This window comes from Chelonoidis abingdonii, chromosome 1 (genome assembly GCF_003597395.2).
Source record: "Chelonoidis abingdonii isolate Lonesome George chromosome 1, CheloAbing_2.0, whole genome shotgun sequence".
NCBI classification, from domain to species: domain Eukaryota; kingdom Metazoa; phylum Chordata; order Testudines; family Testudinidae; genus Chelonoidis; species Chelonoidis abingdonii.
Window position 1 is genome coordinate 179,303,128 of NC_133769.1, and position 15,905 is coordinate 179,319,032.

General features: G+C 41.7%; 1 protein-coding gene across 2 annotated transcripts in view; it reads left to right on the top strand.

The window, feature by feature from the left end:
• Positions 1 to 15,905, top strand: part of IGSF3 (immunoglobulin superfamily member 3) — a 159,466-nt gene that overhangs the window by 27,856 nt on the left and 115,705 nt on the right. The window lies entirely within an intron of this gene.

A 15,905-nucleotide genomic window follows, 5' to 3' on the forward strand; every position in this document is an offset into this window, starting at 1 on the left:
TGATTCAAGGAGTTTGAATCACAGTAATCTTCCAGGGTAACCCAGGGAGGGGAAGCCTGGGAGAGGCAACGGTGGGGGAAAGGGTTTACTTTCCTTGTGTTAAGATCCAGAGGATCTGGGTCTTGGGGTTCCCCCGGCAAGGTTTCGGAGGGACCAGAGTGTATCAGGCACTGGAATTCCTGGTTGGTGGCAGCACTACAGGTTCTAAGCTGGTAATTGAGCTTAGAGGAATTCATGCTGGTACCCCATCTTTTGGACGCTAAGGTTCAGAGTGGGGAATTGTACCATGACAGGGTGAGAAATAGCTCTAGACCTATCTCAGGCACAATCTGTGTGTAAGTGGACTCTGAATCGTGTAGGGTAGCGTAGAAGGGAAAATCTTGTTGAATCTTTCCCTGGGGAGATGAAACTCTAGAACAGAGACAAAGGCTAGAAGCAATTGTTTAGTTACTTCACTTTCAGGATTCAGTTGAAATGGAACTCCTCTGCCAATGTCAGGCTGTCTCTTTGGCTAAGCTGTTGTGGACTTCCATTGTTTACTGTTGCTGGTATTTTATTTATTGTTTTTACCCATAACCCCTAGAGCAAGGTTGGAGAAATGTGCCTTTAGTACCTCTGCTTCTGGCTATCTGGATTGACTTGTGGAATTGTGGTGTGTCCTAGAAGAGTGCTCCCACTGTGAACCCCATTGGCAATGGTGGGGAAGGCATCCACTTTGTCTTGGCTTTGCCTTGTCACTGTCTCGTAAATTGGAAGATCCCATTCTGGTGGCCCCAGGGTGGTTGAGATAGCGTTTCTCTTTCCTGTCAATGGGAGTTTGAGAGACTATTCGTGGGTGGAGTGCGTGGGTAAGTGGTGGACATGGGAAAAGCTACCTTGGTTTCTGGAATTTGCTTCAGAAATACAAATTTTATTAAAGCTAATGTTAAAATTATATAATACACAGGTTGAGAAAAGAGTATACATTTGGCTATAATGCTAGATTATCCACAAATACAAGTTTGTTTTTAAAAGTCATATGATACATATAGTACATTATCAATAATAACCCAAATTTAGGTGAATAAATTTAAGAATACAGTTTAGATATTAGTATCCAAGTATTCAGGTACATCAATTGTGAAAAGTTGTACAGAGACTTGGTTATGGAAAGCAAAATATATCAGAATGATGATTGTCCCTCAGTAATTTAGAATTAGATTGTATTTTCTAAATGGACAACCTATCCTATCAGGGAAGTATTTCAGTTACTTTCCTTTCTGGGCTTCTCATCGGAAATACTACAACTCAAGTTAAACTTGGAGGAAATTGACATTATTTTGCAGAACAGTACACAGTGCTACACTTCTTGTTTATTCTTGCAGACTTGCTTATGCACAGAGACAGGAACAGGTTGCAGAATTGGAGGTGACAATACAGCCAGCCTAGATTAGGACCGTAACTCTGAGGCTCTACTGTACTAACACCTCAGGAATGGAGGTTGCTTGTAACTTTGAAATATTTGTAACTCTGGGCATAACACTATGGTGGTTCTTTTAAAAGTTTACAACTGAATGAAAAGTTCTGCTTTCCCTTTTTATTTTAGTAGTTTAGCACAGTAATATACTGTATTTGGCTTGTTTTTGTTGTTTTTTCTGTTTGGCTCTGCTGCTGTCTGTGTACATCTGTTTCCAAATGAAGGGTGTGGTTGATTGGTCAGTTTGCGACTCTGCTGTTTATAATTCTGAGGCTGTACTATATCAGTTTTCTGTTTACCTTTATGAATTGGTTCTTGTTGTTAGTCGAATAAATGTTATCCTAAAGCTGAAATATGGCATGTGACCAGAAGTGGAAAGGATGATTCCCAGTGAATCTTGGGGCAGTGGGGGGAACAACAACAAAAAGAACAGATTGCAGTCAACATTGTTTTCAAGTGTTTGAAACAAGAAAGATACAGTCAAAATGACTGCCACAAAGACTGTGGTTCTGTAAAATGAAACTCTCTCATCGACCTTAAAAACCCATGGGGAATGCTGAAATAACTTGAGAGGTTCAGATAGCAGTTTTGCGCAGTATGAAAGTTGGAAGGGCTAGTAAAATGGAAGAAGAGCAAAAAATTGTACTGTTTGTGACAGTAGCTATTGCTGAAGCACTGAGTGTATACAGTGCACTTCAGATAAATGTCTATCAGGGATGGTCTAGACAGTATTTGGTCCTGCCATGAGGGCAGGGGACTGGACTCGATGACTTCTTGAGGTCCCTTCCAGTCCTAGAGTCTATGAATCTATGAATCTATATTTAAGGTTTGGGAGGTGAGTAAGAATTAGATGTTATAATGAATAAAATCTTGAAGATTGTGTCCTGAGCTGGGATATCTAATTGATGAGAAATCTCTTCCAGGTGAAGATGCAGAAAGGAGAGGAAACAGTAGAGGAATCTCACAGTTCTAAAACTTTAAAAAGCCTGTCTTGTGGCTTTGGAATATGTAATCTCTCTCATCTAAAGAGCACTTCACTAGTGCTTTTTATGTAGCCTGTTGTAAAACTAAGTAAATATCTAGATGAGTTGATGTACTTACGGAAGACTTCTGCATACCCTGAGGAGTACATGTGTCCCTGGTTGAGAACCAGTGGTGTAAATGTTGAGGCTTGGGCTGGAGCCTGAACCTGGACATCTACACAGCAATTTCATAGTGCTGCAGTCTGAGCCCAAGCCAGCTGATCTGTGCTGCAGGTCTTTTATTGCAATGTAGATGTACCCTTAGGCCAGTGGTGGGCCACATGCGGCCCATTAGGGCAGTCTGATTGCAGGCCGTGAGACATTTTGCTGATGTTGACCATTTGCAGACATGGCCCTCTGCAGCCCCCCGTGGCTGCAGTTCACCATTCCCGGCCAATGGGAGCTACAGGAAGCGGCAGGCTGCAGGTTCGTTCCAGTCTGGATGTCACTTTGTAACTGCAGATGTGCTGTCAGAACTTATGCTCTACTTGATGATGCACAGCCAGATCTGAGGCAAGCAGAAACAGCCAAGTGGATTGATTTTTAAATCAAAACAATTTAAATCACTGATTTTAATTTAAATAAGCAGAAAAATAAATTGGCAATTTTAATCATGTTTTGCGTTTGTACTTTATTTTCCTAAACAGAGGATGATTCTTGTTGGTTAGTAACTATTAAAACATGTTGATTTACAATTAAATATAATCGTCACATTCAGTTTAATACTTCATTTTGCTAACCAGAAAGATGCACAATATCAATGCACGTTTATTCAGATTCTTAATTTTTACATTTCTTATATAAGAAAATGGTGAATGATGTAGTTCTTACCAGGTTAACATTTTATTTGGGCTTGTCACAGTTATATGGATAAAAATGCAATTTAAAATGCACAAAAACAGTAGTTCAAATGTTTAAAATTTCATTTAAATGTGCTCGATACATAATCTTTTATTTTTTTCTGATCAAAATATGGGTTGCGTTTAAAACTAATTTATTGAACTAAGGAATTATTATCTGTAGTTAGTGAATTCTGATTGTTTCTGGTCACCATGTCCGTCAGGATTTTAGAACTAGTAGATCACGTCCTCTCCCCTAATTTCTAGTTATAAATTAGAAGCGGAAAGCAAGCTTTCCTTCTGTTTTCAACACCTAACTGGTTTCTCAGCTTTGAACTGAATTAGTTGAATGAACTGAAATGAAGAAAATAGTCTCTCTGCATCTGCAGAAGAGGCTACTGATGTCAAAAGCTGGTTTAGCATTTCAGCAAACACAGGTTCCAGGTGCTTAACCAGTGACTTGAATCACTGAACTGCTGGAACTTTCTTTAAAACCTGGCAGCAAACATACTGCTTAGTATACTTTTTGTATTTAATTTTTAATGATTATGAGAAGTTTAGGCCTTGACAATTGTAAATTTAATTTTAAATAGGTTTATTTTTTAAATTAATTTAAATTTAATTTAATTTTTAATTTAATTTAAAAAAGTTATTTTAAATAAAAAAAAATTAAAAAAACCAAAGCATTTTTATCCACTTTAGTAATGGCACATGTAAACATGATAGAAGCACAATGTTACAGTATTGTCAGGAACATGGAATGAGTTGGGAAGAGGAAACATCCAAGACACAAGGAGTAATACAAGTTATAAGTAAAGGCTGGGCAAATCCATGCTTTCCATCTGCATGTTCCCAATATAAACATAAGCTGTCAATGAACTGCTGTTGTGCACCTTTCCCACAGTGATAAGGGTCATGTTGGAAAGGCTTTGTGAAGGGCATCTTGACATAACTAAGTATTAAAAATAGATTGCCTGTTCTGGCTTCTGATTAAGTGGTTGTGATGAGCATGTGTGAAACCTATCTAAAGTAGAGAGAGATACAATGGGAAGTATCTAATGCCACGTGAACAGAGTCAGAATTGATGTTTGTCCTGGACTATTTTAGCAACTTTATTCCAAAAATTAGAAATTCTTCTAGAAAGAGTGCCCATACACAGGCTCTGAGCCTTCTGCCACTTATTTAAAATTACAAAGCCAAAACGTTTTACATCAGCACACTCCTTCTACTAAGCCTCAGCATGTTCTTGAATATTACCCATCTTCTACATTAGCTGTTACCTCTGTCCACCTACCTCGCTTCAAAGGCCAGGTGAAATGTACAGGCCCTTCAGTATATTCTGAAAGTTGCCAGATCTGGACTATCTTGGACCAGGGTCAAGAGGGCATTCCAGAGCTCTGAGGTTCTTTCAGAAAATGTCCTACCAGTAGCACCTCCCCACTGCCCATTATATCTTCATCAGCACATCCCCGACCACAGCAGTTGCAATGTATAGTGGGGAGAGGGATGGTCTCTTGGGTAGTATGATCTTAGGCCATTTAGGGCTTTATGGGTTAAAACCAAAAGTAATGACTATTGAAGGTAGTCAGGATCAACTGTGATCAAATACATTAAATCCACAGTTACGTGTCAGGAAGGTTCAAGGACTAACATACAATAGGCTGCAGTTCGAGAATAAATTCCTGTAAAATTTACAAATTTTAACGTGTAATTCTAGTAACCCTCAAGCAAATGGATTAGGAGAATGTGAAATCCATATAGTGAATGACTTGCTCATAAAAGCTGTTGTCTCAAGAGATGATCGGACTTAACACTATGCAACTACTGAGCAACAACATCACAATATGGAAACTCGACAGTGGAACGTCTATATAACAGACATGCATACTTTCTTACCAGATCTGAGAAACAATGAAAGGATGACAAGCAACTCTGATCTTGGCAGAGATTAGATGTGTCAAAATGAATACGTAACTATAACAGAAGCACAAGGCCTTTGCCACAATTGGAATTTGGCAAGCCAGTCACAGCTAGAACACACTATAGTGATTAAAAGAAATGTCACTTCTTTCATATTTATCGATCGCAAAGTGGAAACATTTTTGTAAAGGATTCATAAACATCTGCTGTGAAAATGAGCAACTAGCAGAGATGAGTGAATTGAGAGGAATTGAATTGGAAGAACAAAGAACTTCATGGGTTGATCCTGTTTTGCATGGCCATGCTTTGATATTTCCATGCTGATTATTATTAAGCATCCCTGGCAGCTTTTCTATGTAGCCATCATTAGTTAGCTTATCTCTGGCCTGGTCTACACTACGCCGTTAAATCGATTTTAACAGCGTTAAATCGATTTAACGCTGCATCCGTCCACACTACAGTGCTCTTTAAATCGATTTAAAGGGCTCTTTAAATCGATTTCTGTACTCCTCCCCAACGAGAGGAATAACGCTAAAATCAATATTACTATATCAGGAATAGTGTTAGTGTGGACGGAAATCGACGTTATTGGCCTCCGGGAGGTATCCCACAGTGCACCAGTGTGACCGCTCTGGACAGCAATCAGAACTCAGAGGCACTGGCAAACACAACCATTAATAATGCTTCAAGATTGCCATATTATCTCCCATAATAGATAGATCCCAACAGCAAAATATATTCTCATTGTAGAGACGGCACTGGCTTTAGAGACCTCAATCACTGAAAAATTCAGCAACACCTAATGGAAAATGACCTGTCTGTGCCAAAATGTGAGCCAATGTCCATGTAAACACCATGTAACATAATGTTTTGTTACTTCAGCCCTGACTTGCCTTGATCAGCTGCTAGGAGAGTCCAAATAATGAAAGATATAGCCTAGGGTTCTCAAACGATTAAAAAAAAATAATCACAATTAATCACTACATTAAAAAATTGGTTGCAATTAATTAAGTTTTAATCACACTGTTAAACAATAACAGAATACCATTTTAAATGTATTATCAATGTTTTGGGAGGTTTTTCTACATTTTCAAATATTTTGATTTCAATTACAACACACACAAAGTACAATGTTCACTTTATATCATTATTTTTATTACAAATATTTGCACTATAAAAAGATAAACAAAGAAATAGTATTTCTCAATTCACCCGATACAAGTACGGTAGCACAATCTCTTTATCATGAAAGGGCAACTTACAAATGTAGATTTATTTATTTTTTACGTAACTGCACTAAAAAACAAAACAATGTAAAATTTTAGAGCCTACAAATCAAAATATGAAGGGGTATGTGAATGTTTAGTATATCTGACATGTAAATACCTTGCAATGCCAGCTACAAAAGTGCCACGCAAATGCCTGTTCTCACTTTCAGGTGACATTGTAAATAAGAAGTGGGCAGCATTATCTTCCATAAATGTAAACAAATTTGCTTGTTTTAGCAACTGGCTGAACAAGAAATAGGACTGAGTGGCCTTGTATGAGGTGAACTGAACAATACTATTTGTTGGGTGTTTTTTTTTTTTCAGTGCAAATATTTGTAATAAAAAATAATATTAAGCGAGCACTGAACACTTTGTATTCTATGTTGTAATTGAAATAAATATATTTGAAAATGTAGTAAAATATCCAAAATATTTATAATCAATTTTAATTGGTATTCTACTACTGTTTAACAGTGCGATTAAAACTGTGATTAGTCACAACGTTTTTAATCTAGTTAATTTGTTTTGCGTTAATCACATGCATTAACTGCGATTAATTGACTGCCCATGTATAGTCTTTAACTTTTAACTTTAAATCAGCTGTATAGTATACTTGTCACCTTGCTAACTACATGTCTCATCTGCGCCCTTTCACAAGGCAATATGGAAACCAGCAGGACCAAAGATCTAGCACCAGACATCAGACAGGGTGACCAGATGTCTCAATTTTATAGGGACAGTCCTGATATTTGGGGCTTTGTCTTATATAGGCGGCAATTACTCCCCACCCCGTCCTGATTTTTCACCCCGGCTATCTGGTCACTCTAACTTGAGATAAGTGGAACCCCTAGGAGAAAGCTAGCTGTCAGATCTAATAGGCCTTTTTTCTCTAGAATCACTGACAGCCAAGGGGTTGGAGCCTTCGATCTGCCATTTATAAGTCCCACTGTTGGACTGGGGAAATCAGCTGCCTGGACTAACCTGTATTAGAACTTTTCTAATGGTCCCCTCAGTTTCTGCAGAATTTAAGCTCTGATTTAACAAATATTATGATTGGGGGAAAAAAGGAAAAAAATCTTCTGAACAAATGGGATGCAGTAGCATAAGCTCACAGTGTCTACCTGAAGCCACAGCTCAGGAAGAGTTGTGAACTGCACAAATCATTTCAAAAGCTTGTTGTCCCTGAAACCCAATGACGCCATTTTAAATGCCAACACTGGTAAATATTTCTCTACTTACCATTTTCAGCAGACATATCTACTAATTTTTAAAGAGCACTACCCACTCTTGCCAGTAACTAGCCCTCAGATTTGTTCCTGATGCAATGTGAATACTCAAATACCCAGTCCTCTTACTTGTGCTTAGGGACAGCTCTGAGAAGCAACATCCATGGCATATCACCTATATTTTTAGCTTATTTTTTAGAACACTGAACTTAATTTCAGATGAACAGCCTAGTTTTTGAAACTCCTGCTGCTCAAAGGATCTGCATAACTCATTCATAATGTCACCACTTGGGCATAATGTATCCATCACAACTCATGCTGATAAAACCTTTATACAACGCCTAGCTTGGAAATCTTTAACTACTCCTTAAGTGCCTTCTGAGCTACATAAAGTCATTAAACACCAACAAGTAAAAAAACTTCCAAAAAGCATCCTCCATTGTTGGAGGAACCTGATGGGACCCATTGTGAGCAAGAGTAACATCATTTAATGAATATTCATTACATTAACATTCTCCCCCGCAGCCTTCATTCTCACCAGCAGCGAGTGCTGCAGTAAAAGATGTAAGCAGAATAGCTTTAAATGGCTTTTAATGTTCTCAGGGCTCCTGATGTCTCATTTGGTTCCGGCAGCCTGGATTCTCTTGAAAATGGAGCGGGCCATAAAGTGGTGGCATAAGCGTCACAATTCTTTAGCTCCAGCATAAATACATTCCAGAAATAAAAGCCAGGGGACATGTTTGTGTGGAATGTAGATAACGCTGAGATTGAAACGAGTGATCATCCTTGAAATGGGGGACAGCAGGGCCCCAGTGTTGTAACCAGCACATCCCTTGTGCCATGGGATGCTCAAAAAGGGATTCTAGCTCTCCCCAATCATTCCTTGGGCTGCTGCAGGTCATCCAATGGTCCCAGTGTAGGGTCATGCAGACATGGCACAATCCAGCCTTGAGAGTTTTAAAATAAGGTGTCTCCAAGCTACTAGAACGATTCTCAATTACCCTTTTTTATCCTACAATTTAACTGCAAGTAAAGAAAAGCTACTTCCTAGATTCAAGCTAAAAGTAATTTTGGGGCGAGGAAAGAAATTACAGGTTGTGTTATGTGCACCACCCCAGGGAGCTATTTGTAGCTTACGAAAGGAGCCGATAGTTAGAAAGCTATATAGGGTATGTAGATTTAGTTTAATCTTACATTGTTTCAAGTACTTTCTTAGTACTTGTCCACTTGTTCCTGCCGTTTTGGCCAATTTAGCTTTACTATGGGTATGTTATTGATACCCATGCTAACAAACAACCGTTTCTGAGTATTTAGCTGGAATACTTAAATGAACTTTAAAAAAGGGTCCTAGTTTGGATTTAATGCTGATTCATGTACTCTAGCTCCCATGAAGATGTTTTGTTTTGATTCTCAAAATGGCTTCCTTTTTTCTTTTTTTAATAAACCTGCCAAACCAGTTCCTGATTGAATAATGCATCTGGTTCACGATGCATTTATTCCGACTGACCGGTAGCTGTCTGGAGTTGCAAGTTTCCAGAGGGCTATTGCCACTCGCTTCTCCACTGTGAGGGCTGCTCTCATCTTGGTATTATGGCGTTTCAGGGCAGGGGAAAGCAAGTCACAAGAGTTCAAGAAAAGTGCTCTTACGCATGCGAAAGTTTCGCAGCCACTGCGAATCGTCCCACACCTGCAAAACTATGCGGTCCCACCAGTCTGTGCTTGTTTTCCCGCGCCCAAAATCGGCGTTCAATGGTAGAACCTGCCCCATTACCAGCAGTAGCTCCAAAACGCAGGGGCCCGCGTTAGGGAGAATTCAGTGTCCATGGTCCTCTATCGCTCTCGTCGCCGCGCTGCCGGTAGCTGCCTCCTCCTCGCCTGCCTTTGCAGTTCATGGTTCACCATAGACTGCACGAGAATGCGCGAGGTGTTTACAACGTCCACGATTGCGTTACTGATCTCAGCAGGGTCCATGCTTGCTGTGTTCTATGGCGTTTGCTCAGTTCACCCAGGAAAAAAGGCGCGAAATGGTTGTCTGCTGCTTTACAAAGGGAGGGGTGAGGCTGTACCCAGAACCACCCACGACAATAATTTTTGCCCCATCAGGCACTGGGCTCTCAACCCAGAATTCCAAGGGGCGAGGGAGACTGCGGGAACTATGGGATAGCTACAGAATAGCTACCCACAGTGCACCGCTCCAGAAATTGACGCTAGCCTCGGACCATGGACGCACACCACCGAATTAATGTGCCCAGTATGGACGCGCACAATCGACTTTATAATATCTGTTTTATAAAATCGGTTTAAGCTAATTCGAATTTATCCCGTAGTGTAGACGTAGCCTCTAAGGAGGAATTTGAATGAGAAGTTAATGGCCTCTAGGATCAGTTCTGGGAGGGGTATTCCATGTATGGGGAGTGGCCTGGAAAAAAGTGCTGTGACTGTGGTAGGAGCAGACAAATAGGGATATTGAGCTGGAAATTAATGATAAAGCAGAGAGAGGCAATGCAATTAAAATACAAGGGCAGAAAAGTAGAAGAGGGGCAGAGTTGTCCTGCAGGTGGTTCAGTCTTTCTTTTGATTCAATTAACTGTCTTGGCATGACAAAATACAAATGGTGCCATCAAGTATAATCAAGTATCTGACTAGAATAAGGCTTCATAGTAATGCTGATAGAGTTTTATACCAGGCATTCATTTTTATGGCATTGTCTTTGCAACCTGCCGCCAGATTAATGTATTTTGAGGCGGTTCCTGCTGTGTATTTCACTTATCCCAAAATTGTGCTCAAGCCTCATTTTCATTTTTGTCTTAATTGGAGGTTCACCAGAATTGCAGATGGAGGATTGCCACAGTGGTTTGTCTCCATTCTGGTATTGTCCTGCAACAGTAGTAGGGCTCCCATATAACACAATTCAGTATTTTGCAGAGAAAAGAAGATGGCTGTTTTGTGGTGGATTTGTATGTGAATGGAGAAGATTGGTTCTTGCAAGCCCAGAATTAGCTTGGAATTCTTTCCCCTTTCATACAAATGGGATGAAGAAGCTGCTCCAGGCTGCAGCCCTGATCAGGCTTTACACTCTGACAGACACTGGGCAGGGATCAACAGTCCCTTGGGAAAGATTGTCTAATTGCTCCCCGTGTAGTGCTTACTTATGGGTCATTTTCACTGCTCAAAAAATCTGCCTTTGTAAACCTGAGTAACTCATGCATGTGAGCTATCCTGAAATTTAAAAAAAAAAAAAGAATAATAAAGACCAGTTACGTTAGTTTTACTGTGTGGTGAATTTACCTCAATGTCAGCTCTAGACAGGGATATTGTGCTGATCTAGGTGAGTTTACCTCATGGTAAAACTCAGGTGCCTGGTCGTCGCTGTTCTTTTTTACTTCAGGGTAGCTCACATACGTGAGTGACCCCAAGGTGTAAACACTTTATTTAAAAAAAAAAAAAAAAAAAAAAAGTGAAGACAAGGTCTTCATGAGCCTTTCTTTGCGCATTTCTTTCCACGAGTAGGGGCACAAACCGCTTTTGTTGGGCCAAAACAAGCCAGCTTTTTCTCTGATCCTTCGTTTCCCACACAACACCCTCAGCAACATGGCTTGTTGTGTGATTTCCCCACGCTGACTCATTAACTTTTTGCTGGTTGGGGGAAGGATACTGTTGTTGTGGGGGAGAGGAGGGGCACTAAGTAAGAACCATATAAAGAAATCATGGACTCTGAAAACTGATTTTTCCAACACCAATAAGTATTTTCTGCCTTTTCCCCAGGGTTGCCTTTTCCTCTCCTTCAGCCTATATTGTTATCTTTATTTTTTCTTCCAGATCTCTTAGGGCTTGGCTACATTGGCACTTTACAGTGCTGCAACTTTCACGCTCAGGGGTGTGAAAAAACACCCCCCTGAGCGCTGCAAGATGCAGCGCTGTAAAGTGTCAGTGTAATCAGCGCTCCCAGCGCTGCACTCTACACCCGCAGCGCTTTGAAATTTCTAATGTAGCCAAGCCCTTACAGTCTGTGGCACTGGGAGCAGTAAAGCCAGAGGAGCCTGTGGGGTTTTGTTGTAGTTTGCCTTGAAACAAAGCCCTGAGTGGTTGGTGAGGGTGGCAGAGTGGACCTAATGGCTGGTGGGCGGGGGGTTGGCTGCTGTGCCATTCTTTCCTTTATGAGAGTCCCTGAATGAATCTCAGCTCTGAAGGGGAAGAGCGGTAGGCATCGTAGGTTATGCACTTGGCTCTAGCACCTGCTGTTGGGTAATGTGAGCCCAGGGCATCTTTTCGGCATTGCAAATCTGTGTTTAGTTTAACTGCTTTTTAGCTCTCATGTCTTAATTGTCTTAATTACTGCAGAATTCCTGCCAGGGCCTGTGGTCTGCTGCAGATGCCAGTCTGTTGTCGCTAAATCCGACATATACATTTTCTTCTTTCCCTGCCTACACATAGGCACACGCTCACAATTTAGTGCTGTTTGTATAGGGGAATAGCCTATCAAATGGCCATAATACAGACCATAAAATCCCATGTTTCAACACTGAACTCCTTAAGCTGTCTGAGTGGAAATTGTTTCTGTTGTTAGCTTAGACCAGTGAAGACCAGCTGCCCAAACCTCCTCTTATTTTATTTTTTAAAGCACTACATTGTTTCCTCTACCTCTTCTTTACCAGTCCTGGTATCGTCCGTAAACTATACTGGATTTGCAATTAAATGCCAGCTGTACCAATGAAATATCAGCCACATGCCAATCCTGACTTCCGTATGCTTTGTAGAAGAACTCCCTCTGTGAGCTTGCAAAGGGGTCTACAACCCCCCTACTGAGCAGAAGCAGAAGGGCGGAGAGGAACCTCTCCAGCCTACACACACAACTGCCAATCACTGAGGCAGGCACCCCCAGCTGCAACCAATGGGGGATACAATACTTATTATAAAAGGAGAGAAGGAAGAGGAGGCAGAAAGTTCTGGGACAGCGAAGGGGCAACACCCCTGCACTAAGTTGCCTCCTGAAACACAGCCAAAGAGACTAGAGCAAACCCCTAGGCCTAATTAGAGGCCAGGGCCCAAAACTGTCCTGACCAGGGACTAACCAAAGGAAGACAGTCAGGGGCAGTAGAGATTCCTCGAAAGACTACAGTAGGGACTGGTGACAGCGTGGTACCTGAAATGGAATTTTGTGCAGCAGACCATCCCTGCAGAGAAGGGAAGCAAAAAACAAAAACCACACACACAAAACTCCAACTCCCCCTGTCCCCCTTTTTCTTTTCTTTCTCCCCCGTATATGCCACAGAACTATGGAGGGGAATCAGCACCTGCAATGGCTGGCAGACTCTCAAACCCAACAACAACAGTGGCAACAACAGCTGTTCAAACAGATGGCAGCCCACAGTTGTTATGAGTAGCAGGGCTAGTAGCAGCCGCTACCCCTCAGATTCCCACCCCTGCAGGAAATGCCTCCCCCTTAATTCAGGGAAACGCTTCAGCCCTGGTGATTCCTAAGGTGACAGATGATGACCCTGAATCATTCCTAGTAACTTTTGAGAGGGTAGCTACAGCTTCGCACTGGCCCCAGGCTCAGTGGGTGATCTGCCTCGCCCCACTCCTCATGAGGGAAGCCCAAGCTTTATATTGGGGACTCATCAACATAGTAGCCCAAGACTAGTGAAGGCAGCCATATTAGAGAGGTTAGGCCTAGACAAAGAAGCCTACTGTTAGCATTTTTGCTATGAGTACTTCCCCCCTCCCCCCAGCATGACCCCAGGTGCTCATCCAAAGGCTTAAGGACTTCTGTGGGCATTGGTTAAATCCAGAGACCCAAACAGGACCCCAGACAGCTGAACTCATAGTCCTCGAACAATTTATACAGATCCTTCCACTCGCTGGCCAAGACTGGGTTTGTAGGGACTGGCTGAGAACCCTAGCTGAGGCCACTCACCTCATGGAGGACTAAATGGCTATGTAAGTCATTCAGGGACCTGCTATGGAGGAAATGATGACTCTGGATACACCAGGGAAGGAGATGGGCTGGAGACCCAAAAGTGGTGGTCCCTCTTGGATAAATGCCAAGAAAGCCCATGCAGCTAGCTAGTCAATGGATAGCATAAGGGATAGGGTGTACCTCAGGGCCAAGGGGTAAGATTTCCCCACTACAACAGATCCACACCCTTAAACACCCACTGACTCCTTGTTCCAAACCTGCACAGGAGCGAAGAACCCACCCAGAGACAAGATGACATGGCCATTAGAAAACAAAGGACTGACAGAATAACCTGTTACTCCTGTGGACAACAAGGGCATCAATTTTTCAGACTGCCCTTCTGGGGAGTGTAACTTCGGGCAGGTGTGGACTGGGGAGGAAAAGCCCAGCGCAATTCACAATCCCAGTTGAAGTAAAGGGACAACAGGCTATAACCATCATAGATGTGGCGTCTGACCAAACGTTTGTCCCAGAATGGATATCCCAGAGTGAATACCCGAGAAGGGGAAAATCCCTATTAAATGTATCCATGGCGATGTTTTACGGATCCCTCCAGGACAATAAGACTCACTGACTGACTGGGCACCAAGAACCAGATGAAGGTACATGTGTCTGCAGACCTACCTTATCCCGTGATATTAGGCCAAGACTGGCCATATTTCCCCAAGCTCTTGCAGAAGCTTCCCTAAGCCCAGAAGCTCAAGGAAGAGACCCCAGAAGAGGTGTTAGGTGTCCTTTTTCCCCTTCAAGGACCTTGACCTCGCCCACAGTGCTGCAGGGGATGACCTGTGAAGAAGTATTTGTAGAGACTCCTTCCCTTCAAAACCTAGAATAGAAACCAAGATTCCTGAGCCCCCACATTCGTATGCCAATGGATTTCACAAATGCTTGCTGACAACAGACACTGTCATTCTCCTCTAGTGCTGGTCCACAGGTGATAATGGCCTACTATTGCTAGCAGTTACTTCTCTAGTTCAGGTGGCAGAGGTCTGTGCTATGGATCTAAAGTTCCCAGTCTGGCTGACGACCCATGTGAGGGTCAAAAGGTTTACACACGATAAACTTGTTTTTCAATTTGTTTAAAACAAACAGACCAAGCTTGAAAATTACGTTTTAAAACAAATAGAACAAACAAGAGCACTGCATTAAAATAACTTTATAATCAAGTGATGCATTCCTAAGAAATTAGGAAGTGCCAGAATTAGGCTGCCTGGGCCACACTAGCTTTCTCCCGTTGTGCGTATGCATTATGATACCGTTTTTAATTACATGGTCACAAATTGTTTTTTTCCTGCAAGACTTTTGTTTGGTGTTGCAATCTTTAATATAATATATAATATAGAACTTGACATTTAATTCTTCATGTCAAAGGGCATAGCTCCCATTGTCTGTGCAAATCCCTGACTCCACAGGGCAGGGAATTGGGGTATTGTTATCATTGGCAACAGTGTAACCTGTGCCATGGCACCATTGGGATGGAGATACTGGCATGACTAGCAGCACAGGAGCCTTTGTGTCTGCTTTTCCTGACCCCATTCCTTTCTTCCTCTTAAATCACATTATTTTATAAAGAGGAAAAAGAAACATAATTTGGAGCAGCAGTGAGCTGAGTCCAAGTTAATAGTTTGAATTGCACGCCATCTGTTCAGCTGCATGGCCTGATGGATATGCTGAGCCATTTTTCACAATTTGTTTTAGAGCTGGTAAGAACAATCTCTTCTGGATTCGTTCCAAGGTTTCTGCTGGGAAAACTTCATATCTGGACTCTGCTGCCCTCAAGGAGGGGAGGGCTTGAGTCAATAATCGTCAGGTGGCAAACTACCTTTTTCACTTGCAGTGGTTAGTTTTTGGAAAGATTAAATTCCCTTCTGGAATTCAGCATCATCATTATGATCCATTTTTTAAATAAAATAATATTTGCAAATATGATTATGGTGGACTGCTTTAAATCGGCTTATTGCTGTTTTATGATCACAAGTAAACAGTAACAGGAGCCAGGGTGATTGGCCTCACCATGTGTACGTACTGCTGGTAATGCAATAACTTTTGAGTACCCGCTATGATTGGCAAACCCCAGAACCTTGGATGTAGATGCAAACAAACCAGATTTCAGTAATTTGGAGCTCCTGAACACTGGCCCATTGGGGGCTGTGCTATCCGTATGCTGGGGCTGCCAGATCATAAATAATTGGTATAAAATGTAGCAGATTGCAGT